The sequence below is a fragment of the Pleurodeles waltl genome, chromosome 6 (assembly GCF_031143425.1).
Source record: "Pleurodeles waltl isolate 20211129_DDA chromosome 6, aPleWal1.hap1.20221129, whole genome shotgun sequence".
In the NCBI taxonomy this organism is placed as follows: Eukaryota; Metazoa; Chordata; class Amphibia; order Caudata; family Salamandridae; genus Pleurodeles; species Pleurodeles waltl.
This window is the reverse complement of record NC_090445.1, coordinates 1,657,691,066-1,657,718,657: the sequence shown is the minus strand read 5'-3', so window position 1 is coordinate 1,657,718,657 and position 27,592 is coordinate 1,657,691,066.

Below are 27,592 nucleotides of genomic sequence, written 5' to 3'. Positions count from 1 at the left end.
ACTTCAAACCTCTACCCAGAGCTCTGAATGGGATTTAAGTCATATTCAAAAGTAGAAAGGTAAAAAACTGAGTAGATCCAGCGGAGTCAAATCTGTTATCTGACTGGTAGAAACAGATTAACCAACACAGACATCCTACAGGCCTTCCTGGGTTAGAAGGCGTGGCGTGCATACCTGGGGCAGGTGGTGTAGTGGACAAATGCACCTCCGCCTGGGATCTGTGTATGACCATGGTCACACGTTTAAATCTCTGTAGATCCACTCAACCTTTCATCGTCTGAGAATAAATACCATTGAGTTACGTAACAATAGACATCTATTAAATATCAGTGGTGCCAAGAGGTCCCTCGGGGTAAATCTGGCTCCGCAATACCCATTATGACATGGTAAAGCAGATCCTCAAGTAGATATTTTAATAATTTAAACTATTTTGCTGTGAGGCAAACATTTGATCTACAGATCACTCCCATCTCTTCAGAAGGCACTACACGCTCATGAGCTGTTATACTGGGATTGCTGCAACAGTTTAATAAACCTATTAGAATTCTTGTCGTCATTGACAGATGAGACTTGCATTTTTCCAGAGTCTCTTCATCTCCAATAGGGTAGAAGTTTAAGAGAATGAGACAGTTACAATAGTAGTATCAAGGAGAGCAAGTGTGCTGGAGGTTCTGCACTTTATGGCGGATTTGAGTGGATGCCAAGGTTGAGAGAAGTAAGAGGCAGCATCAGGGGACACATAAAAACATTGCACCCATCTCAGTGGAAAATTCATTGAAGTTCCCCAACACACATCCGGAGTAGGTGTAGTTCCCTGTCGAGTAACAGCCGAGTAGAAGTCTCTACTACTCTTCACAGTAAACTACAGGGGCAAAAGGGGTGGGAGGATAAGGTAATTTCGAAAGACAATGGAGAACGTATGGTGACAAATCGAAAATAATTAGTGAATTGCAGATAGGAGCATGTGCCATTCAGAGGAGCTCCCATTTTTTGAAAAGTTGATGACTCTCCAGCACGTGCCTTAGAGTGCAGGGCAAAAAGAAACACTCAAAGAGAGTCTAAGGGGGTGGCAGATGGAAGGCATGGGTTTGAAGTGCAGGAGCTCTTGGGCTTAGAGGAGCCACCAGCGCTTAATTTGTAAAAAATATAAGTACCAGGGTCCAAGCTAAGGATAGGAGGCCACTGCTACTGCCAGCGCTGCCACCTGCCAATAACAGTGGCCTGGACATGCTGCAAATGATGTGTTCTTGTGAAAATTAGCAGACAGCGCCACCATGTGAGGCGCTATGGAATGTCATAAGAGAGTGCAGATGTTACAAATTAAGTGCCGGTGCTGATTACCAGGAAACACCAACACAAATTAAGAACTGGGAGCCACCCTCAATCCACTTATTTCTCTTATACCCTGCTGCACTAATGGTACCCAAACATCAGAAACTAATGTGGTTGTAAGCGCAGAACCACCAAACTAGATGTAGGATAAGCCACCTGCTGAGGCAAAGCCTACAGGCATGGGCAAAGGAAATATCATTTATCCCAAAAAACAAACACTTATTGGGCTAATCTCGGAATTAGAGCTATCTCAGGCTAGAAAGATGAGCGTTGCTAATGCACAAATGTTATTCAGGAATTGGTTTGCAATGCTCGCATGAGCCATTGTTTTTGTCTTATTTATGTTGACCCAGGTTCATACGTTAAGAGAGCCCTAGGTTTTGAGATATATACAGGCATTAATAAGTATTAAGGTCCATTGGCATTATTGGCTGTTAAAGACACTTCAATCTAAGTAGCAATTAACACAGACTGTATTGGTACTATTGGAGCAGGAACAGGGCAGACTTGCACATAGCAGGTTCCTCTATGAGATGGCATGGTGGGCATAACAATGATGCTCTGAATTGCAACTCCGAGTTATTACCAGTGGCTGAGATTAATACAAGCAAACCACCTCACTTTTTAGTTTTCCTCAATGTGATGCCCTAACTGTGATGGGTATGACCAGACATGGCCCCCTTGCTCACTATGCCATAGGACTCAAGCTGCACTCTATTGAAGAGGCACAGATAGGTTCAAACTGCTTTGAGATGGCTTGTGTTTCCGTTCAGAGGGGTCCTGACTGGAAATTCAGGCTGGACTCTTTCGAATGAAGCAGAGCCAAGGCTGATTTGCGCATGGCTGGTTCGTATCTGAAGCGGCATGGTGGGAAAAAACACAATGGACTGGACTGTGGTCCATATTTCTTACCAGGGGATCAGATTAATTGAAGCAAACCACTCATCACTTTTTAGTTCTCCACCCCAAAGTTACCAAAGCGGCATAGTTCAGCACTTCTGTTTTCAAGTTTTTCTAATTTCTCCCATCATTAACAAATACTAGTATAGCTTAAACAAGACACCTCTGGTACATTTCAGAATTTAAATCTGTGGTGATCCTTTATATTTGTGATCAAATGTGAGGTAGAAAAGGTGGCTAACCTCTAAAAATGTTGCCGAGGGATTCAAGCACATCACACTGTATGTTGTTCGAGAGCATTCAGAAAATTCAGCCAATTAGAACCTTTCTGTTCGAATTTCAAATTTTCCTGTTCACAAAAATTAACAGATATATAAAGAAAAGTACTATCATGACTTAAAGATCATTCTTAATCAGTACAGATACCTGTTTTGTGACCCCCTGATAAATCACCCACCCTCTGACTAATCTGCACCAATTTAGAACAATGACCAACTGTATTTTTTATTGTATGTTTTTCAAAGTTTTGTGCAAATTGGTGAAATGGAGCAAAGTATTATTGAATGGAATGCCTGGGGCATTAAGCAGTGTTTTCTGAAGTCAGTTAATCCGTACTGTGATGATAACATGGAATATAAACACTTTGAACTGTCTTAATATTTATGTCAACGTGTTGATTAATACATTTAATGGCATAAATTAATAGGAGGCAATTGTACATGGCTTGATTTACCCCAAACCCTGTGAGGGTTTTGCCACCTGTCCTCTCTAGGATTCAGTTTAACCACACAGACCCTTGATGGGCAGGCATTGTTGTCCCGATCCTTCATTCCAATAATCCTCAGGTGCTTCCTCTTACCCAGTCCTGATGAAGGCCCATGGATTCATCTGCCAGGGTGAAACGTCATTGACATGTAAATATGTGGGCCATTGTGTCTAGAAGAACAATTTCTGGTGGATACTTCTAACCACAGATTCCTCACTGGTATATTATCCCCAGGCACCAAAATGGATCTGGAAATGTTCTCAATTGTGCTCCTGACTGCTGGAAGGTGACACCCTGTGGCTCTGTGTTGGCTACTTTCTTCCCCGTACGTGACAACACGTTTGAATGTGCATCCAGAGCTCTGCAGCTTTTTACCAGTTTTCAATTTGAATACTGTGTGCAAAGGAACAATATCCTAAAACTAAACCTACAGGGCTCAAACATGTGTGATTGTGGGAAACATATGTTGGTAATGGACTCCCACAAATGTGCCTTTGGTATCTAAGCTCAGCGTCCAACCCCAAGTAGTTATATTAGTGTGCCCTCATAGACTCCAAAGTGATCTGGGACTGTGAATCGAAACTGTGCATCACTGAATATCGAAAGTAGTAATGGACTAGAGTAAGTTCTGCTCCCACTCTAATTCGAGGGTGCAGTCAGAGGGATAGATCTTCATCACGGTCGAAATCATCAGGTAGGTCCAGGAACAAGTCAAAGAAGTTATGAGGTGAAGCTGGACACAACCAAATCCTGCCATTCCCTATTGTAAGAGAAGTCACCAGGGTGTCAACATGCCAATTGTTCTTGCTCACTATCCCAGATTGAGAAGCTGATTCTACACTTGGTCCCGATACGCCCAGAGTTCCTCAGAAGAAGTCTGTATAGGAAGCAGGTGCACTGGAGCGAAGTCAGAGTATGGCCTCATTTGAGGTGAAGATGGTTTCGGCTCAGGGTTGGACACTGGAGTCAGCAGTAGATCTAACCACGTATCTGCATCACAGGCAATGTCGGCACTGATGAAAAAGGAACCGGAGCAGGTCTTGGAGCCACATTGAAAATTAGCATGGGAGTCAGTGCAGAACTCGAGACAAGACCATCTTGACCTCAACTGAGGACATGCTCTGAATTTGCTCAAGTGCACCCGATTCCTGTACAGACTTCTTCTGACATTGTACCACTAATATTGTGGCTCCATCGACAGAGGTTCCATCATCTTTTTGGTTCTGATTCAGTACAGTGTACCTTCCTGACATGACAATATTGATGACAGGAATTATTTAGCCCCCCATTATAATGATGACAGTTTATAAATAGGCCTAAAGGAGGCCAGTGGCCTGATACATCCCCTGATATGGGATTGGTTTCCCGTTATGGGTCCCCAACGGAAGAGAGAGCTTCCTTTGCTGATGTATTTCTAAGGTCCTTAACCTTCAACTGCCTTCATTTGATGTTAAAACAAACATCTTTTCAGATGTTCTGCAGTCTTGACCTGTGTCCTCTGAGCCCTTACACCCACTCAGTGAAGCTGTGACTAATACTCTGATGCTCTTGACTGCCGATGAACAGTTAGGTAACCAGATGACATAGATTGGTGACTGAAAACCCTGATTTTCTTATGCAGCGTCCTACATCAGTGTTTTGTGGTCCAGGTTTCCACCAGCAACCCCAATTTATTCTCAATGATTCCACGCCCCAACCCCTGACAGGGGGTCAAAGAGGGTTGAGGTGTTCAGGAAATAAATGTTCTCTTCATCTTCGCTGAGGTCACATAATGCTGCATGCCTGTTAGGACACTACACACATGCTATCTGGGACATGGCCATTGAGATGTTTCGTGAAGTTGAGGAAGAAGTTAGGGCTTCATTGCCACAAACAACTCAGGTTGGTCAAGATGCATCCAAATACGTAAATCGTGCTGTACTGAACCTTCTCTAATTGCCACATAGCAAGCTATCCTCACCAGTGGTCCGCAGACTCCTCTAGTGTCCTCTCAACACTGAGCAAAAAGTAGCAGGCTTGGCTTCCCTCTTATACTAGGTCATCCAAGATGACCACCTCCAAATGCTGCTAGGAAATGTAGGCCCAGGAAGACTAGGTTTACACTGGAAAGAGTGCCATGCAAAGATGATTGGTCATAGGACAGTCTGAGAAGAAAAATAAAAGGATCAGAGCTACAAATGGGTGAACCATGAAAAGGTGGTCTGATGTCATGATAGTACTTTTCTATCTTGCTGCAAAAGGTGCATGCTCTACTTTCCAAAGGGGCCTTTGAGGGGGTTTTAGTTTGAAGAGCGAGACGACTTGCTACTCTCACTATTTTGTTTTGCTGAAGAATGAGGAGGTCTCTATCCTATTTTAGATCTTCACCCTCTGAATGCCTTCCTGTGGAAGGAAAGGACAGATTCAGAATACTGATTCTGGCCCAGATTCTGTCTGCCTTGAATCCAGGTGAATACATAGTGGCTTTGGACCCACAGGATGTGCATATTCATAATACCTTTCCTGCTGTCCCACAGATGTTACCTGCGTTTCAAGGTAGGCCATGAGCATTTTCAGTTGGCTTTGCTCCCTTTCAGACTTACGAGTGCCCCTTGAATGTTCATTAAAATGATGGCAGCAGGCCATTTAGCCTCCTGCTTGCCGACAACGCCATGTGGCATATTTGGGTCCTGCAGTAGAATTTGCAACTCTCAGTGGGCCCAAAACCATGGAAGCTTGTTGGATTCATCCAAGTTTTAGAGAAGACTGCATGAGATTCTCAATGGTGGCTGCTTGAATGCAATTATCCCAGCTTTAGACTCTTCTCCCTGCTCCATTCAGTGTTGTTGGTGATGACGAGTGCATCGCTGCTGGGCTGGGGAATTCATCTGCCTGAAATGGAGATTAGGAGACTATGGTCTTCGGTAGAAACCTGGCTCTACATCAGTCTGCTAGAGTTGTCAGCCATTCGCCTGCTGTTGAAGGCTATCCTGCTGTACTCAAGAGAACGTTGATGCTGGTTCTCATGGACAACACCAGTGCCGCGTGGCATTTCAACAGGCAGGGCGGAGTGGAGTCCCGGGTCTTGTGCCAAGAGGCACCGTGCTTCTGTAGTTGCTTAGCATTTCAGGGCATCTCCCTGATTGTGAACCACCTGGCAGGATTTTTAAACCCAGAGCGGACAAACACAACTGGAGGCATTTAGCAGATCACAAACGGTGATGGCACCTCAAACTGGCGCACGGCATTTTCCACCAGTGGAGATTGGGGGGCAACGAACACCCCTGCATCCTTGTGGTGCGGTGGCCTGTTGTCTCTACAGGAAGGGTCCCCCCTCAGCTTCTCTGTGCAGTGTATGTCTCTCTATAGCAGCTGTAGTAGGCTGCCTGTTTCGAGCTGACACAGCGCTCGCCCTGGACTGGAAAGAAACAAAGTAACGTATTTATTTCTTTTCAGTGTGAGCCTGCCAGGCACCTTAAAGTAGTGGATGGGGGGCCGTGAGCGAGAAAGCGTCTTTTATAAAGTCCTCTTTTTGGATGGTCACCCCCCCTCTTTTTGCTGCCTCATGCTGTCGTTTATTATCTGAAAGGGCACTGAGGCCTGCCAATTAGACTTCAGTGCCAGTGCTCTTACCCTTAAATTGTACTGGGACTTTGAAAACCCAACTGGCAAGGACTTAACCACCCCTGTAAGGCCCTAGTAAATGATACCAATAGTACCCAAGGCAGAGATGGTAAAGGAGTCACCAGGGCTGCAGCACTAATTGTGCCACCCTGCTTGGCCCGAGTAAAAGCAAAGCCTGCAGAGCTGCCATGTCAGCCTGCACAAGCAGCTTGTATGCTTGAGTTTGACTCTGCCCACACCAAGTACAGACAGGGTCCCTTCACTGCCCATAGTACAGGTCAATCTCCCTTAAGGCAGGCTTCCTTTAGCCCAGGAGGCAGGGTGCACTGTGTTATGAGTGAGAACATATATGCACGTGCATCTAAGGACCTGTGGTAGCTTTTAAAACTTAATGCTACTGCAAGTGACCGGAGGTCCATAGGTTTAACCTGGGCTGGGCCCGGGTAAACCCCGGATGTCCAGCTCCATGATGACCTGACCGATTTCCCCAGTGTTTCTCTTGCCCAGGATTAGCTAGCATGTACCCCTGTGGTGCCCTTAAAGGATGCTCACCAAGTTGCCAGCTTTCTCTTGACTTGGCGGGCTGCCCCAAGCCATTTCCCACCAAGACAAGAGTCTTTCCTCCTGCTGGTTGTGCTAACTCTCCCCCCAGGATGAAGTCAAAAGGCCTGGGATGGGAGGTGGTCATACCTCCACCCTAACAGGATGACTAGTGCTTACAGCAATCAAGTCGGTGAGCCTCAAAGGCTTTCACCGCCCTTGATAGGTAACCTCTTGGCCCCCACTCGAGGACAAAGCCCTTCCCACCCTGTCCAGGCTGACAGGCGGGAAAATTTGTTATGGAGGAGGTGTACACCCCTTTAGGGTGGGCAGGAGGTCTGTACAGTCAAGGAAAGGTTTTGCCATCTTGGCAAACCTTGAATTAGTGGGGTCTGGGTAGAAAAGTGAAGTACTCCCACAGGAAGTGATCACCTAAGGGGCAGACTAGCCGCAGGGACCAGTAGCCCTTTGGCCACTGTTCCTCACACCCTTAACACCCATTAACCAAGTATTTAAGGGGCTCCCCTGCACCAGAACCTCAGTTCTGACTTTGAATCTGAGAAGAGGCACAGAGAAGCTGCGCCACCGACAACATGAGTTTGGACTCCTCTGTGGAGACCATGTACTGGAACTGTGTGCTCGATGTGTGCCCATAACGAAAGCTCTTTGCTCCCAGCAAGTGGGACTCCAGTGGACACTAGAAACTGAAGCAGACTCCCCTGACTGGTGTAGCCAGTCACCTGCCACCTGCAGAAGAATCCTCATGCGGTGTCACAAGAAGAGCAACCCGTCAGGCCCCTCTTGAATGAGCCCAAAGACAATTGGTGACCTGCATCCTGGGAGTTGTAGTGAGGCTCATATCAAGTTTTGAGCACCTTTGCCACTCCTGTCAACCTTCAGCCAACTAAGTACCCCTGGATTACTTTTTCCACTTCCAATGCTTGTTGGTCACCAGCCCAGTAACCGACCTATCCCTGGACGTCACCAACTACAAAGCAGCTCCCAGCAATAGTGACCGACATTGGCAACGACCCCACTGCTGAGATTCTGTCTCCTGAAGAAAGCCACTTTGACTAAGTGGCAACGCATCTTTGATGCGACCCTCCTTTGATTGACAGCTGCAAGACCACCTTTGCACCTGGATCCGCCGGACATGGTGGTAGAGTGCCAGCTGTGGAATCCAGGTCCTGGGACCCCAAAGGCCTCTACTCTCCGAAGGCAGAGTGTAATTTCATCTCCAAGTGTGGTTTTGCAGAGTGCTGTATTTTTTGATTGACAGCTCTCGTGGTTCCTGGTGTTTTCTAAGGACAGCAAGGCTACCTCTTCACCCTTAATCCCTGGGCAAAATAAAAAGGTACTGTATATAGAAACTTGATCTAGGGACCCCTCAGACATTAACTCCAGGTGGGTTCCACAGAACCCCACCCCACAAGTGACCAATAGCACACTCCTTTTCCCCATTGACTTCAATGATATTCGTTTGACAACTAAGGGCCTGATTACAAGTTTGGCAGTTAGAAAACCTGCCCGGCAGACCCGTGGTGAGAAGACCGCAGTCGAGGTGATGGTCTCCCCACTGGCCCTATTACAACTTTCCACTGTTTCTCACCCATTAGCCCATTGAGAAGGGTGTGGCAGCATTGTTCCCGGCTCCTAACTGAGCCGGCTGCAATTTTGCCATTCACAGGATGCACCAGCACCCTTGAAATGCACACTGTCTGCACAGCAGAGATTGTGCATTTCAAGGGTGCTGGACAGGGGGACCCCTGCCATGAAAAGGCTGGTGGAGAACAAGGTTGTAATCAGGAGGGTGGCGCTGAGTTCAGCGCCACCCTGGCTGATTACAACCAAGACCGTTGGGATCTTGGATCCTGGCGGGGAGGGCGGTACGTTGGCTGGTCTGCCTGCCAACCTTGTAATGTGGTGGTCGGACCGCCACAGCTGCAGGGGTCCGACCCTCCCACAGCGATGCCTAAAAGTGCTTCTATTTTTAAACACTTTAAAAATACACAACTTCAGTTGTATGCAAGATACAAAGTTCATTTTGGTGTCTAAATTAAGATAAAAATCTGCTTTAGTCTTCTAAATTAGTGTTGTATGTCTTTCGAGTAGTGTCACTTACTTATCGTCCATGGTGGTGTTGTGAAATGCTTTACACATGTCCCTCTAAGTAGCCTGACTGCTCTTTGCCACTTTTCCGGGACTGTGCTAAGGTTAGCTGGTGTGAACCTGAGGTCCACTTCTGGGTGATGTGTTAGTATTTCATGGTAAGCCCCCACCTAGCCATACCATATAATACTGCCACCTTGCTACAGCATCTTTCACAGGGCACTGCACGTTTTAGAGGGAAGAGGCAGCACAGAACTTACTGGAGTAGCAGTAGAGTTGCCACCTTTCCCAGAGAAAAGTGCCAGCCCTTCACATTTTAACATTCTGCAAACGCCTATACACGATTGTTAAGTAAAACTATATATGAAATAATCTATATTCATTTGAACATTGTCTTTATGTCTTTGTTTACTTAAATTAACAGTCAGGGGTCATTAGGACTGCTGTTGAACACATGCTAAAGAGCTTTCATCATACAATAGCTGATTAAAGATGTACTGATAAGGAGGGAAACATAAGGCCCGGATAGTGAATGCTAGTCATTGCCGGTGATTTCACAATGTTGCCATTAAAGTATCTGATGGAAACCCAAAAGTTCTTATTTCCCCCGGGCATGCTTTGAATAACAATGAATAATGTGCCAGGCCAAAGTTAAAAGCAATATGCAATACATGTAGTTTAAAAATACTTGACAAATATATACCAATAAAAACACAGCATTGAGAAGTGAAAGTGACCCGCTTTCCTTAAATATTAACACGTGCTTCGTGTATTTTTTAAACCAAAGTAAAGCCTCTGTGTTATATAAAACACTTCAGTGAGATCAATATTTAAAAAACCACATTAATTTGCTCCACTTTGAAGCAGAGATCTCAACATCTCGCTTGGTAGATGTGTCTTGTTTTTTTAACCTGTCTCTTGTTATTTTGCTTTTCCCATTATAGACAGGACTAGGAATAGAATGCTGTAGGGAGTTTCCCGCTCGGCCAGCAGGCGGGAACTCAGGCTGACCTAGCGGGAAACTCGTAATTGGCCCGGCGTGGAGGTTGCCACTGTGGCTGCAACCTAACCATTGGAAGTTCGGCGGATGGCCTAAACTATCCACCAAACTCGTAAACAGGCCCTTAGACTTTAGTAACTTTTGATCCGTTTGAGTTAGAAAATGTTTCTTTTGCTAAAATCTGTAGCTTATGCAGCAGATAAGTTATGTATTAATGCATAATTATTTGAAAAATGACGCAGCAGCAGAATCACATAATTCCAGTGGCCCTATTACCCAAAACAGCAATTATCCATTTAATCCATGCTCGTGTGGGCCATTGCATACATCTGCATTAAGTTCTCTAAACGTTTTTTTACATGCGATGTTTAAAATAACACAGCCAAACTATCATTGATGTCCTAAGAAATTAAATTCAGGGGGAGCACACATTAAGTCACAGAAAAACTGAACTGGTGCTACACCTCGGCACTCAGGCATTATTTGGAAAGGGCAACTGCCAGTCTTTTGGAATGGGAGCTCTGCACATTTATGGTAGAAAAACTTCTCTGCCAAAATAGAAATAACTTGCTTAATTTTCACTTTTGATTACCAGATTTAATTTGCATCTACACATGCCTTAAAAACCTACTCTCCTATGTAGGCGTCAGTGAGGAGAGCATTCACTCAGCCCCTAAAGTTAAAATGTGTTAATAAAAATAATAATATTATTAAAACAATATCAACATGACTCTATTTTTAGTGTCCAAGTTCTGAAGAAGATTGAAAATGACTGGGCCCAAGTCATCCTAGTGGCTCCAGATTGAGCCAGGAGAGTGTGGTATCTGTAACTTATGATCTTGGGCATCTGTACTTTGATCAGGCAACTACTTTGGGAAATTCTTCTGTTGCAGCAGCAGGGCAGAGTTGTGCACATGAACGTGCATAAGCTACACCTCCATGCGTGCAGACTGAGAAGTGACAGGTGACTGCATTCAATATACCACCTAAGGTTGTGGATGTCATCCTTGCCACCAAGCGTCCACTACGCATTCCATTTAGAATGGGTGCAGGACAAATGGTGGCCTTGTGTGGATTCCGCAGCACAGACCCCTTCCAAGCCAAACTGTTGGATCTTTTATTGATTGCTTTGTCTTTGCCCCATCCAAGTCTTGCAGTAGTTTGAGGCTACTTGTCAGCCCTTTCTGCCCTCTTGAACTTTCCAGGCCAACTTTTCTTGTTTAAATCACCTACTATAATGTGGTTTCTTAAAAGTCCCTCCCAAACCTTCTGTGATGTCAAAGTGGAACCTTAACTTGTTCCTGACATTCCTCATGTGCACCCCCTTCAAGCCAAAGCACAGCTGCTCATTGCATCCTCTGACTCTCAAGACTGGGTTCCTCATTGTGATCACTTCAATTTGTCACCTGAGTGAACTCCAAACTCTTTCAGTACAACCACCCTACACCTCCTCTTTTGTTGACAAACTGGTACTGAGGACCTAGGCAGACTTCTTGCAAAACAGTATGACTCCTTTTCATGTTGGACAATTCATCACTCTTCCAGCATTCTTTGCCCCACCTCACTCCTCGAAAGAGGAGAGGCTATATCAGCAGGATCTCAAAGGGACTTTAAGCTTTTACATTGATTGCACCAAAGATCTTCTGGTAGATGATGAGATTTTTGTGTGGTTCTCTGGGGCAAAGAATGGAAAAGCTGGGTGTATAGTCACCTGCATTAAGGTCTGTTAAACACTGACCAAAAAGCAGCCTCTGAATGATTTAAGAACACAGTCCACCATAGCGAAAGCTGCTACCACTGCATGAGAGCATAGAATGCCTATCTTGAAACTGTCAGGCTGTGATGTGGGCGTCAGTGCACACATTCATGAACATCCACTTTCTTGACAGGCAGGCCAAGGGAAGGGCATTTTGCCTGTTTATTCCTGCAGGACGCTTTGGTTTGAGCCCACTCCATAGATCCTCCACCTCCGAGTTATGCTTTAATATCCACTCCAAAGGTGAGAAAGCTGCTGTAATACTGTTTCTGGTGATTAATTCATCTCACTGCAGATTCTTCACTGCATTTTCACCTTCTAGCTCTGTGGAGTGGTCTTTTTTTACCATCTAGAAAGGCTCCAAATCAAAGATCTGTACTCTGGTACCGACAATTGTATTGTGCTCCGTATCTGACGGCGTGGAAAGACCGAAGCAAGAAACTTAGGCCCATATTTATACCTTTTGATGCAAACGTGCATTAGCGTCAAAAAGTATAGCGCCGGCTGGCGCCATTCCAGGATGCCAGCCTGGCGCCATATTTAAGGAATGGCGCAAGCTGGTGCTAAGGCCCGGCTAGCGTCAAAATACATGATGCTAACTGGGTAGGGGAGGCATAGGGAAAACTGGAGGTTGTGCGGGAAAGAATGGCACTAGCATAATTTTTTCGACGCACAACACCCATGGAAAAGACTCCGGTCTTAGTAAAGACAGGAGTCATGCGTCCCAGCCCAGGGGACTTATGTCCCCTGGGCATGGCCATTGGGCACAGTGCCATGTAGGGGGGCCCAAGTTAGGGCCCTCCATTGGCACTTTAAAAAAAAAAATTAAAATACTTACCTGGACTTACCTGGGATAAGTCCCCCACCCTTAGATGTCCTCCAGGTGTGGGTGGAACTGTCCCTAAGGGCAGGGAAGGGCACCTGTGGGCTCTTTCCATGGTCTCTGACCATGGAAAAAGGCCCACAGGTCCCCTAACGCCTGCCCCTACCCAGGCGTTAAATAATGGCGCTAAGTAGGCTCAAGGCCCTCCTCCTCCCGTGCGTGGTTTATGCATGGGAGGATAAATAAAAAGCTAGGGCCTTTGAGTCATTTTTTGCCTGGGAACGCCTCCCTTGCATCCCTTTGATGCAAGGTAGTTTTCCACAGGCAAAAAATGACGTTAACTCCAATATTTTGGCGCTAGACATGTCTAGCCCCAAAATATAAATATGGAGTTAAGTTTGTACCAGATTTGCGTAAAAAAGAAATGACGCAAATCCGGCACAAACAGAGTATAAATATTGATTAGGGTGGTTTTCATTGTACTTCGTAATGTTTGTAATCTCTCTCCTCCCTAATCACTAATATTACCTTTTCATCCACGTAGACCGTAAATACTGTCAAAGACTTATGTATTTATATTGAACATGTGGTTATCTTTCTGTATTCAAGGTAACTTAAATGTTAAATCATTACTTGCAATATAACATAACATACAGACAAATCCATTGACTATCCTAGGTTACACAAATGATTGAATTTACAAACAGATTATTGCAAACTATTTTTTTTCTTTGTATTAGTGCCTGGGCCATTTTAGCTCATTTCTACCAGGATGTCATGATCCTCGTTATGCTCTCGACACATTAGAACTGCAAAAATGCAACAAAAAACTCACTGTGGTAAAAACGTATGATAACGTTTCGTTAAGATTTGACGGGACTGAATACCGTTTCAAAGACAAAACCTTAAAAAATTGTAAGTGAAGCAGTTAAGTGAGTAACTTATTCTTGTCTCACATCCCCGCCATTACGTGCAAAACATGACAAACACATGGCAAACAGGTCTGACGTAGTTTCGCTAAATGTATGTGACAATGAGTGATTCGCTAATTATATTGGTGGAGTGAAAGGTCAATGACATTGTAATTATGTTCTTGGTACATATTGTTACGTGTTATTGGTGAGATGATGCCTATGTTTGTTACAATGTTGACGCCGGGACATCCCACTTTATTACTTCTTATATAGCACTGAATGATACTTCTGAGTGCATTGTATGCGGATGGTCCATCTTTTACCTATTTTTCGTGTAATTCGGTCCATAACTATGCATTAATCATGTGATTTTAGCGAGAGTATAGCTGGTGCAATGCAGCACTTTATACGTGAAATAGTTTGTGAGGCTATAACAGTACAAGGCGCAAAGGCTCATTTACTCCCTTAACAGCTGATTTTCTGTCTTTTGTCTTGAAGGCATTATTCACCTCCATAAACATAACCAATCCTTAACATGCCCATTTCCCAGTGTGTTAGATAACATAGCAAGCAATTTAGAAACCAGTGCGTTAGGTAAAATAGCTTGTAATTTAGGAAAAATGACTTTTTGGAACGATGCTTGGATATCTGCAGAGCGAGTTATCTGTTGAAACACAACATCCATCTTCTTCACAGTAATCGCTGTCATCACTCCGAGTGGGAACGATTACCTGCCGTAAAGCACTGCCGCCCACTTCCCATCAGCAGAAAGGACTGCACAGGGCGCTTTGAGTGGTTTTCATTTGAAGCCCTGACACGAAAGACCCGCAACCAGTCTCACACCTGCGTCAGCGCGCGCTGGCACATCCACGCGCCGTGCCCACCGCCCGGCCATCATCGGCCCCGCGCGCAGACCTGTTCCCGCTTCGACGTTTGACTGGGTCCTTGCAGAAAAAAAACACACTCGGCGGAGAGGGTAGAAATCCATTTCAGTCTACAGCTGCCAGCCAGCTCATTACTTCTCTTGGCGGCGCTTTGCCTCCAAGTCCAAACTTGCCTCTGGAGCGCTGGCCTTTTCCTTGTAAAGTTCAGCCTTTTTTATTTCCTCGGTTGCAATTGCGCAGCCCAATCAGAGTCAAAAAAGCTCCCCGTCGCTGGACTCGAATACCACAATACAGAGACGCTTCGAGCCCGGCATACACAATGGAGCGCGGCATTTATTTGTTTTTCTTTATATAATACTACGTTTCGGTATGTGGTAGGCTCGCCGTGTGCGCGGCTGACCCACGGAACCCCTCTGCAGGTTTGGTAATGGCGCGCGTTCCTGTCAGAATAAAGCGCGCCATTGAAATGCGCATCAAAAAGTGACTCGTCTGGTCTCCCTGCCCCCTCGTCTCGGATAACCTTTAATATGGCGTTCTTTGATGGCTTATATGTCTGAAAATTGGGTTGTGTTTCAGCACTTTTGTGAGGCCAGCGCTGGGCCTTGTTTTAATTTGGAAGATGGCCTTTTCTGTCCAGCTGCTGCAATCGTGAGCTGGGTGTGGGGCGCGAGGACGGTAGGGATGGGGAGGGGCAGATAGTGGGGTAGATCTGGAAATCGCATCAGCTAATGTACCCAGTGCAGGCCTTAACTTTCTCAAGTTTTGGTTTATTTATTGGGTTTTGTGGAAGGCCACGTGGTGACGGGAAGCCACTGCAAAAGACTTCAAGTACATTGTGCGCCGTACAGTACTGTTTTTGGGGAGTGGCTTCTCATAAGTTGCTCTACGGGACTGCTGCGGGGCTACTGGGCTTCCTAGGTATAATATCAGTATCAGGAGGGAAGAGGAGCTGCAAAATTATTGAGAGATCTTCAGACTCTTTGTGATAAAGTGAGAAGGGAATCGCCGATATTTTTGAATAGAGTCTGCTTGACTGGCTCCAGAGAAGAATCAGGGAAGAGAGACAGTTATGGTGAGCTGTGACAGGCTGGGTGAGGTAGGGTTACTGTGGCGGGTATGGTGGGGATGAGGAAGGCCTTCTGCATCCTTTTTCTAGCAGAGCCAGATGTATTATGAGCTCGAAGCCTGAGAGTTGCGTGTGGAGGCCTGATGCTTGGGTACTGCAGACTTTCTAGCCCCTTCCCTGAGCTTTCCGAAGACTGGTGAGCTCCTCAGCTGGGGATAGAAAAAAGCCTGCAAGGGAAGGTGCATCAGGTGACGTGAGGATGTGGTATTAAGGAGATGGTACTAGTTTTGTGGCCTAGAGGTTCTCTAGAGATCCCGAAGCCAGACCATTTAAGTTAATCTTTTAATGTCACGTTGTGCCAGTTGGTGTTAGAGGTGGGTGTGCCAGCAAGTTAACAGGGGGAGCCAAGCCAGAGCCGAACCAAGGATCTGGCTCGAATCTTAGAGCCCTGAAAATGTTTGATATGTAAATGATAAACCAAACATTATGTGTAATATATATGATAAAGTATCTTCAGAATTCAAAAAAGTTTAGTTCTTTAGCATGTGGAAGCTTTGAAATTAATATGTCACATTATAGCACAACACTGAGAGGTACTTCATTAAAAGTGATGATATTTAAACCAGATCCATTAGTGAACTGAGAGACAAGACAGTTGTCATGTAAGTCTTGTATGTGGCCCAGATTATAATTGAGCAACAATCCCTAAATTAAGGCCTTGTTTTTACCTGTTTGTGCATCTTTTGTCAATTTCTATATAGTGCAAACTGAACCCAAAGGTTCAGTCATTGCTCTGCCTCTTGTGGCTCCACCCTGTAAGTAGAGCCCTTTCCCTGGCTCCTCTGCACTTATGATCCCTGTCAGGAGTTCGAGGCCCCCCACCACCCACAGGCTTCTGCCTGCGTCTCATCCCTGGTGTCTAGTGGGAGAGCTCTGCTTTCCTACTAGGAGACCTTCTGCCTCTCTCCTCCTTTTGCTTTGCTTTTCTCTCTGCTCTACTTCACTACTGTACCTTAGTGCTCCTTTTCCTCGTTTGTCTCTCACTCCGCGCTCTCTCTCTCTCTCACTTTCGTGCTCCCTCTCTCTCTCCCGCCAATGCTGCCCCCGCGGCCTGTCCCCTTTTTGGCCCCGCCCCCCTTTTCACGCCGTTTTTCATCACCCTCCCACCTTCCAGCTGTCCTCTCCTCCCCCCACCTCCCTACTTAATGACGGCGGCTGCGTGGCCGCGCAGCGGACGCACCGCTTGCGCGCCACAGGCAAGCCTGTCTGCGCCCATCCACGCCTAGACCGCGCTCAGCACCAGAACCCCTGGCTTCCGTCCCCCCCATGGCTGCCACACATGTCTTCACTACGACGCCACCACCCTCCGTGTCTTCAACACCGGCCGCTCTCCCGTCTGCCTTCAAGCCTCCCGCAGACCACCCGTGGACCCTTCTCCTGCCAGAACTGCACCTCCACCAGCCTCCACGCCAACGACCCACCCACCAAGGCAGGACGCAACCATCTCAGATGTATCCTCCTCAACACCCGCTCCGCCCACAAGCACACAGTAGAGCTATGTAATCTACTCGACTCAGCCTCTCCAGATGTCGCCTTCCTGACCGAGACCTGGATGAACCCCTCCTCAGCGCCTGACATCACCATAGCCATCCCCGACGGCTACAAGATCACCCGCAGGGACCGCTCCATTAAACCAGGAGGATGCATCGCCATCATCCACAAGAACACCGTCAGGATCACGACCAACAACGAAGACACCCTCAGCACCGCCGAACACCTGCACTTCCAAATCCACACTGACCCAAACTCCACCCTCCGAGGGACCCTCGTCTACAGGCCCCCAGTCCACGACAGCAGTTCAGCGACTCCATTACCGACATCATCAGCATGCATGCTCTTGCATCCACTGACTACATACTCCTCGGAGCCCTAAACTTCCACCTCAGGAACACCAGCAACAACAACACCGCCACCCTGCTCGACAACCTCTCTAACCTCGGCCTCAAACAGCTCATCACGACGCCAACCCACTCCGCAGGACACACACTCAACCCCATTTTCTTTGCCAGCAATCACGTCTCTATTTGGCTGGATCCCTTATTATCAGTGGCTCAACATGCCAATAGAGTAGCAGGAACCTCATTTGCCCTGCTCAGGACGCTGAGGAAGGTTCTAACGCTACTACCGTTTCTGGCTAGAAGATTGGTTATTCAGGCGTTGATAGGTTCTCGGGTTGATTATGGCAACGCCTTGTTTATAGGATCACCTAAATATGTTATTCAAAGACTGCAAAGAGTACAGAATGCTGCGGCACGCCTGCTTTTAAACATCCCCAAGCAACACTCTACACGAGCAGGAATCGTGGCCTTACACTGGCTCCCTGTAGAGGAGAGGATTCAGTTCAAGGCCCTATGCCATATTCACAGAGCCATTTTCAACAAGGGTCCTGAAATGCTTAAAACACTGGCAAAGGTCTATATTCCAGCTAGGCCACTCAGATCCTCATCAGCCAACTTGATCATAGTACCGTCGGTGAAGAAAGCAAGATGGGGAGGAAGATCACTGGCATATCAAGGTGCTTTGCTTTGGAATAACCTGCCTCTCAGTATAAGATCTAATTCTCAAGAGACTTCCTTTAGGAAGGACCTGAAGACCTGGCTATTCAAAATCTAAACTCTTCTACGAACATAAATAGTTCACTTCCGCTATGGCATATAAGTGCTACGAGGCCTTCGGGCAGTTAGGCGCTATATAAACACGCTTAACATAACATAACATAACATATTAGCCACACCCCCAAACTCCACTGGACAGACCACCGCTGCATCCACTTCTTCAAGAAACCCACAACACACCACCACCCACAACGGATCCCCCACCGCAGTTAGAACAAGGTCACGAAGACCAACTTATCGTGACCCTCTCCCAGAACCCACCCATCGACACCACTGACACTGATGTGTCATACATCCACAATATACACCTCCACATGACAAATCATACATACACCACAACCTAACAACACCCGAGAACCAACACACACTATCAAACATCCGTACAACAAGCCATATGTCATATCCCACCAACACACACCACAATGAATCTGACATAACAATCAACACACACACACAGTACAACCAAACAAGGGCACATAACAATCAAAATAACACATGTCAACACAATCACTACACACAATATCAACATTAATCCATGTACCTAACTCATACATGCCCATCACAGTGGGACAAATGCAATGCACACACCCACACATGCTGGCCACACACAACTGGTAGCACTAGAAACACATACACACAATGTACTCACACACAAACCTAAGCAGGCAAGACCAAAAGAGCCATATGGAATGAAAGGCAGGACAACAAAGTAAACTTGGAACTAACAACTGGTTGGCTCAGATGTATGGAAATAAATAAATAATTAAAAACATAACTATATACAAGTACATTAGGCCAGCTGCCAGTCCAAAACAACATGTGCAGATTCCTGTGCCCCTACTTGACGTCTGACTGCCATACAACCTCCACAGGTAGGGGCATCAAGGGGCACCACAGGGGGTGGGGGTGAGGAGGTTTGGGAGGTGGATGCTTGGGCTTGGGCCTGGGAGAGGAAGGTTTAGGTCGAGGCTTGGGGGGGCTGGGAACTCTTGGGAGGAGTCGACTTCTTGGCAGGGGAGGGGCATGGGTACTTACAGGGGGGCCAGGGGCGGACTTGGAGGTGGAAGGGCTGGACGGGTGGACGGACACAGATCTTCAGGTGGTCACACGGGGTAGGAGAAAAGGTAGGGAAAAGGTAGGGAAAAGGTTCAGCCCCAAGAGGAAAAATTTCTTAGACACACTGGGACATTCATGGCAAAAGGGTTTGGGAGTGGAGGGAGAGGGAGTGGTTGTAGGAGGTGTCTGGTGGATGTTTTGGGTGCATGCCATGAATGCTTGTGTGTGCTGGGTGTCTGTTGGGTGGGTGAGTGTGGGCGTTTATGTGTCTTGGGAGGAGGGGAGATTCTATGGTGGATGGGTGACTGTCTGTTGGGGTGGTGACTGCAGGTATGGTTCATGTGCTGCATGTGGGTGTGTCTGTGGTTGTGGTGTCTGCGGATGTGGTGACGGGTGGATATCTGCAGGTCTGCTATTGTGTTGACTGTGGGTAGGATTGGAGTCGTGGCTGTATCATTGAATGTGGGTGTGGTGTCGGAAGGTGTGTCCAGTGTAGTGTCTGTGAAGGTGGGGGTGGTGGGGGAGTCTGTGCAGGTTGTGGGTGTTGGCGTGTCTGTAGGTGGGTGTTGTTTGGGTGCATGCTGGTGGTGGGTCTTGTGGTGCATGTGTTTGTTAGCGGTGCCCTTAGGTGTGGAGGTGAGTGCATGCCTGTCTGTCTGTGTGCTTTGGCTGGGATGGGGGAGAGGGGTGTGGGATTGGGAAGAGGAAGGTGGAGGGAGGACGGAAGACAATGGGTGCCTAGCTGCCATCAGTGCGGAGGCAGAGCCTGAAAAGTTATTTGTAGGCCAGCCAGTGCACGGTGAATGCCCTCCAGGAACGTATTGCTCTGTTGGATTTGAGTTCCTAGTCCCTGGATGGCATTCACAATGGTCGACAGACCTACAGAGATCGACTTCAGGAGGTCAATAGCCTCCTCACTGAGGGCAGCAGGGCTGACAGAAGCAGGGGCAGAGATGCCTGCAGCGAAGGAGACGCTCATCCTCCTGGGTGAGCTGGCACGGACAACTGCTTGGGAGCTACAGGGAGGGCGGTGGTAGTAAGGGGGGTGGCGGATAAAGATGGTGCTGTGGTGGTCCAAGTAGGGTCTGCCAACTTCCAGGGAATGTCCACTGGAGGAGGATCCTGAAGATCCAGTCTCCCCCGTGGCATTCCCCTCACCCTCCGGGCCAATGGGTCCCTTGCTGTTGGTGGTCGCAGCACTCCGGGTCCCATGGCCAGCAGCATCCCCACTCACCTGTTCCCATCTCCTTTGCCTGCCGGTGCTGATGCATACAAATAGATAGAGAGGGAGGGAGAGACAGAGAGGGAGAGAAAGGGTTAACATATTTCACACATGTAAACATGCACAACTGTATGTAAACATCTCCTGGCTAGGCTATCTCTGTTGGCAATACATATATCCCACATCATGTCACAACATGTTATCACTACTATCCACCCCTTTATGTCAGCCCTCACACCCTCATTAAAATCCAAGTAAGTTAGCATGACTGGAGTAATCCTAATGATCACCAGTAAAGCCATGTCAGCATGCTCATCATGCCCTGGCTGAAGTAGAAATATCTAGCATAATCATGATCATACCTCTCCACACTCCTATCACCTATAGAAAGAGCAGGTGACTGATCACAGCACATTAAGCATGTCCTGAAACTACACCTGACTAGTCCATGTCCATTAGTAATGTCCCTTGATAGTAAAGACTACTCTATTCACAGACCACACAGCACCTGCCAGTCATATCACATGGCTGGCCAAACCTTCTGTACATATATGCCACTATGGATACATTAACTGTTGTAGCCACAACAAGTGGGACTCCCATTCAGGTGATATCTGATGTGTAGAATACGTGACTGGAGAACAGGCATGTCATTACTTATACACAATCACAGAGGAATATCTGCAAACACTAAACACAAATACACCACATCACTTCATACATGCATGTGCAGCTACCATGGCCTACATAGCACACATGATACACCCATAGTCAATCACTGAGTGTAGTGTCACAACAAATAAACTTCAGGCAGCCACAAAATACTTCATATGGCACCTACCATTCCACCTGACATGCAGTTACAGTTGCACGACTTGACAACATGAGTACACCAACATCCCTCACACCATTCCTGACATGTGATTACCTGTACCTAAGTCCAGACAACACACATGTCACACGGAAATGACATGTACACAAGATGATCACATGGACCTACATGACTGCCATTGTACTGACAACATATCCCACTAAAACAAAAGGCTGCTTTAGCAATAGTGGGGCAACTAAACCATTTCATATTGATCTCTTTAATCATTCAAAACATATTCCTGTCCAAAGTGCCCACATCAGCTAGGCCAAGGGTAGCAATGATTGTCACACTTCATAAGAAGTGCCCCCAAGTAACCATTGAGAAATGATGTAGGCAGCAACTAAGCAATGTTTCACTGTAATTGGTAGGGCATTGGCACACATAGCCTTGACATTACATATTGTCAAATGCTAGCCCTGCCTAGCCATTTACCACATCTAGAACAAAGCCATTGGGATATAGGTGCAATGCCCACATGTCAACTTCATGGAAATGCACGATGAGTCCAAATATACCAAATCATATAACCAAATTAGAATGTCCTTCCATTGCTATCTTCACATACCCCATAGAATGAAGATGAATGAACAATGGTGATACACGTACAATTCCAAATGTACTGTCCTATACAGGCCATATCTATGGTGTAAATAAGATGGCTGCCTCACATGAAGTCCATACCTGTACCAGTATTAGCTATTAATAGTCCCTGTACCAAAAAAGTAAGTCACCCAATTGGAAATACAGGTGATCAACACAGATGGGAGTGGACAGACACCTTAGAGCCACTACTGCTCATATGCTGATGGATGGACCAGGTTATACTCAATGGGTATGGTGATACACCAGCTCACATCCTTAGAAATGGCAGAATGAAGTCGCACATGTGGCATTGTCACTTGAGCATCTCCACATGCAGTCCTAGAGATGTCTTGTTACAGGTGATCTAAACGTACACATAGCAAACCATGATGCCACATCTACATCTAATAGTTAGGCAAGGTGGGAACTACTGATTTCCACTAGTCTACATACATGTAGCACCTACTACCTTGTCACAGAAGCTACAGTGAGACAGCAAACTCCATACAACCAAAGCCAAGTACCAGGATGCAGTCAGTACGTACCCCTTTGTGGCTGCTGTGCTGCCGTCAAACACACATCCACTTCAGTGTAAGCCACCACCAAAATGGGGGCCATTAGAGGGGTGAGGGTCAGACAAGCACCCCTCCGTCATTGGGAGGACATCCCCAGCTGGGCCTCCGCAGTCTTCTGAGCCTAGTGTCTCAGGTCGTCCCACTGCTTATGACAGTGGGTGCTCCGCCGGCTGTGGTCCCCGGGGTCCGCACTTGTTTGGTGATAGCACGCCAGATCCCCTTCTTCTGATGGGCGTTCACCAGAATGGATGACACAGACAAAAGTAGAAAGTCATGCACATGCACCATACCAACAGGAGTGGTCACTACACATCTGGCACAGCAAGTGCCCACACATACCCATCCACTCTGCTCACACGACTTCACTATATGCCATCTGCATTGATCTACTCCCTCACTAATATACATGCCTGATTCAACGTCACATGCAAGCTCTATCACACATGGCTGGGGCATTGGACTCACCTGCTCCTCTGGTGCCCCATATTGCTGTTCATACAGGGGTAGGACCTCCTCCACTAGCTTCTCCAGCTCTTCCGGGGAGAAGGCAGGGGCCCTATTGTGTGTAGGATGTGGCATGATGGCTCCCAGAGGCAGTACACAGCAGCTCACGTCGTGGAGGTCTTGCTAGCAAAAGTGTCAGGAGCAAAGTGAGCAAGGATGCAGAAAATGGCGGTCACGGTGCCACATATAGGAAAGACACAGTCGGCGGTCATCGCCATTGGCCCCAGTCCGCCAAAGGCAGCAATGTTAACCAATGCAAGTTGCACAGTGGTTGCGACTGCTTACCGCCGTGACGACTTCCGCCGGCGGAATTAGGTCACTTCCAACTGTCCACTATAGTAGGCTATGCAGCCGCCAATTTTGGCACAAATAATCAATGGGTGTGCATTATTAAGTGCATCAGACACTTACTCGCCCAAATATCTGTGTAACCCTATGTTGTACCATCATAGTTGTACAACATAATGTGACAAATCTTGACACAATGACATGTTGAGGCTGTATATATGTTGATAGCTCTGTTAAGCTACTCGGAGGTACATAGGCGGTGGCTAAAAATAGGTAGATTACAAATATATATGTGTGATCAGTGCAGGACTGCTCAGTCACCCACACATGTTCAATTACATATGTTACACATGTCCTATGCGACTGACATGTTAGCCAATGTGCAGCAATGAGGGTGTAACATTTGCATATCCATGGTCTAAATTGTATGTCAGCAGTGCTACGCATTCCCTACAGATGTTAGGTGTAAATAGATGTATCATGTGCTGTAGACATTATGCCTACTGCATGACACGTACATTCTCTCCTCTCGACATATATATCCTGCAATGAGGAGAGTGAGGCAACCACCAGTGTACCATCCACTAGCAGACCTGGCAAACATGGTGGACAGGCATGTCATCCAGATGTATCATCTGACTTGTCAAACCATCATGGATCTATGTAGACATTTGGAGCCAGATCTGATGCCAGCTGTTCACAATCCCTATTGCATACCTCCCATAGTACAAGTATTGTCAGTGCTACACTACCTGGCCATAGGCTCATTTCAGAATACTGTTGCCTTAACAGCAGGAATGTCTCAGCCCATACTCAGTCTGGTGTTGAAGGATGTACTGTGTGCTTTGTTGAAACACCTGGACAGCTACATCAAGTTCCCCCAAAGAGAGGATTTGACCTATGTGAAGGCAGAATTTAATGAGATGGGACACATTCCTCATGTGGTAGGGGCCATTGATGGCACACATGTAGCCCTGGTCCCTCCCAGTGCCAATGAAAAGGTGTATAGGAACAGGAAGAACTACCACTCTATCAATGTGAAGGTGGTCTGTCTGGAAGATCAGTACATCTCACAAGTGACAGCGAAGTTTCCTGGATCAGTGCATGACTCCTACATTTTGTGGGACAGCAATGTCCCACACATGATGGCACAACTACACACAGAGAAGGCCTGGCTGCTTAGTAAGTATGCATTGTTATGTTTCAATATTATGACACCTGTAATCACATTCTGGCCAGTCGCTGATCCTGGTATTTCAATTGTCCTACTGTTGTGTTCACAGGTGACTCTGGTTATCCAAACCTTCCTTGGCTGTTGACAACAGTGAGGTACCCAGCCACGCCAGGGGAACCCAGTTTCAATTAAGCCCACGGGAGGACAAGGCATGTCAACAAGCAGACTTTCGGCCTCCTGAAGGCAAGATTCAGGTGCCTGGACCTATCTGGAGGTGCTCCACTCCCCACAAGGTTTGTCAAATCATCGTTGCCTGCTGCATGCTCCACAATCTAGCCATGAGACATCCGATACCATTGCTAGCTGATGAGGGTGAGGCAGCTGGACCAGTGGCTGGAAATGCTGATATGGCAAGTGATGGAGAGCCAGAGGACGAAGGAGCACTAGACTCTAGGATAGACCTCATCAATCATTACTTCCAGGGACATACAGGTATGTTGAATTGGCCTTTCAAGTCTTGATTGTGCACATTCAGAAGTGGATTGCTGACATTACACCTCCTGAATTGATTCATCAGTCGGTGTGTAATGAGCTCCAATGCCTATGTGTGAGTTGTGGAAGGAGACAGATTGGATGTAAGGTGTACAGTAATAGTGGTTCAGTTCTAAAGTGTTACTACAATAGATTCCAGCATTCACTTCTCTAATGGACTGACCAGTATTGAGCTATGTTTCCTGCATTCTCCTATTCTCATTTCCTTTCACCCACTGAATGGGGAATATTTTTTGGGGCTTTGCTACCTATGGCTTGAGTTGTTCATTGTCAGTAGCCAATGGGAAATTATTACAGACATGTGAGGTGTACATGACAGATAGCTGGTAAAATGGATGTTGTCAAGAGCCCGTGACTGGTGATGTATAGGTCCAATCTGGGTGCCCCTGCTTTGGATGTATTCTACAGTGGGCACAACATCAATGACCTGCATATGTGCTTTGTGTGCCACCATGTCTTCCATCCTGATGGTACTCTCTGTAATGCTCTCATTGCAGATAGGTATGCTTTCTATGCCCTGGTGTTGCCCTGGTTTTCAACCTCACGCTCTGACATCTGCCCAGTGACATTACTGTTCTCATGTGTGTCCTTCTGAGGGAGGCTCTGTCTGAGAGCCATTACACTGCCAGTTTGATTCAGGAGGCCATTACCAGACCACAGTTGGAAATCATTACATTTGTTGTTGTATCATTAAAGACACATATACAGTAGCTGTGTCCAAATGTGATTTATTGTGCATATAAGATTTATAACAGTCAAAAGAAATGTGAACATAATAAAAAGGTGATGAGTAGTGATATGGTAGATGGATTCATCAGAGTAGCTGCTAGAGCTGTTGGTCGCACAGGTCCTGTGTCCTTGTACCGTGGGGAAATGGAGGTCTGTCGCAGAACAGTCAACAGGGTGTCTTAGTGGCATACAAGGGTGACAAATCAGGAGAGGTTCACTTCCTGACAGTGGGTTTGGTCTTGGCATCTGCTGCAGCCAGATGTCTGGGTGGAAGTCCATGTTTGTGGGGGTGGGGGAACTCTTCAGCTATAGAGGGAGGGGTGCTTGAGGCATGTAGTTCCCCAGGCAGGGCCTCCATTCTAGCTGCAGCTGATGTAGATGGGGAAGATGTAACGTTGCTATTGGAAGGGGCCCAATGGTGGGTTGAGAAACCACGCAGGGTGTAGTTGATGTCCCTCAGCACCTCTGCAATGGAGGTCATAGTGGCATTGTGTGCCTGCCACTGCTGCATGACCTCCTGGTAGTATACCCCATGCTCCCTTTGATTCTCCCCCAACATGGTGATAAACTGGCCCATACTGTCTTGGGAACTTTGGTATGCTCCCAGGACTTGGGAGATGGTTTCCTGGTCAGTGGATTCAAGGGTAATAGTCCTGTCTATGGATTTTGTGCATTTGCATTGGGTCTGCCATTTTACTTTCCAAACCAATGTCAGTCCATTTCAGGCTTGGGGATAAGGATCAGTGGCCATTTGGATTTGTCACTAAGCTGTAGCTGTGTTTAGCCTTGGTTGCCATTGTGATGTGCCATTACATTGCTTTCGTTGCCATGCACTGGTCCTCAGTCATACATTATAGTTGGTGTAGCTAGTACAATAGTCATACATGCATTAAATGTGATGTGCACATTCCAGGTTTTCACATTGATGGGTTAGTGCATTCTGGGAGTCGTAGTGATAATATTTGCCTATTGTATCCATATCTTTGCCAAGGGCTGTGTGGGCAGTTGGTCTGTGTGGGGTGGTGGCATGCATGCAGGAGAGACGCATTAGGTGATTGGCGGGGTGGTATATTGGGACATTCAGTTAATTAGGGAGTATTTGGGTAGTGAGGAAGCATGCAGTACACGACAATTGTGTGACATGGGTGTTGTGGGTACTTACCAGACTCCAGTCCCCAAGTTATTCCAGTGAGGCCTCAGGATTCCTCCCATGATGTGAACTGTGGGGGAGGAGGTGGGGCCCCACGCTAGTCTTCTGCACGGCATTCTGGTGTCGTGATGCCATGAAATGCACCTTCCCACGTAGGGTGTTCCACCTCTTCCTGATGCCCTATCTTGTGCGTGGATGGTTGCCTACTGAGTTGACCCTGCCGAATTTTCTTTGCCACAACTCCATTTTCCTGGCAATTGATGTTTGCTGGAACTGTGCTCCAAACAGTTGTGGCTCTACCATGTAAATTTCATCCACCATGACCCTCAACTCTTCATCAGTGAAATGTGGGTGCTTTTGTGGCGACATGGTTGTGGTTGTGATGACGGTGTGGGTGTGTGTTTTTTTTGTAAGGGTGCAGTGTTGGGTGAGTGATGGTCGGGTGGGTGGTGCATTGTGTGGGATGGACGCTTGTCATGAAATATGTGTGTTTATGTTTGTAATATGATAGTTGTGCT